This window comes from Dermochelys coriacea, chromosome 5 (assembly GCF_009764565.3).
Source record: "Dermochelys coriacea isolate rDerCor1 chromosome 5, rDerCor1.pri.v4, whole genome shotgun sequence".
In the NCBI taxonomy this organism is placed as follows: domain Eukaryota; kingdom Metazoa; phylum Chordata; order Testudines; family Dermochelyidae; genus Dermochelys; species Dermochelys coriacea.
Window position 1 is genome coordinate 64,180,723 of NC_050072.1, and position 596 is coordinate 64,181,318.

A 596-nucleotide genomic window follows, 5' to 3' on the forward strand; every position below is an offset into this window, starting at 1 on the left:
TTATATACAAGTACTTTTTCTATGTTCCTCTTCTTTCAACCCTTAATTTCCTCCCAAGACCACCAGTCATTCTACTGTGAATACAACACACTATCTTGCTGTTCTCTCTAAGTGGATCATTCAGAACAGAGTCTGGTTATGATTTTTACAGCAATGTGCTGTAGGTAGAACATTCTTGGGTGTTTGAAGTGTTCTCTAGCTCATTTGACATGTTTTAGTTGCATAGCATGGCATCTGAATATTGCCCTTCCCTCCAAGACTGTTAGTTTTATTCTGTGAATGGGTTGAAATTGAGGGATCATATGATTGCCTAGGCTTAAGGAGAGCACCTGACATTCTTTTAAATTTGCCTAGGTTAAGTGAAGTTGACTGTATCACTGTAGGATGTCAAGGAGCATGCTGGGAAATTTTCCCTACACACGCACCCCACACAAACACACTTTTCCTTAACAGTCCCTGTCACCGCTGTCCACCTTCTCTGGGGCTGACTGGGGGCTTGCAGTGTGAATCTAATTAGCTGGAGGGGTGCTAAGTGACCTAAGAAATTCCCTTCCATAAGCAGTGCTTCTACCAAATATGTTTAGAATATAGAGAGA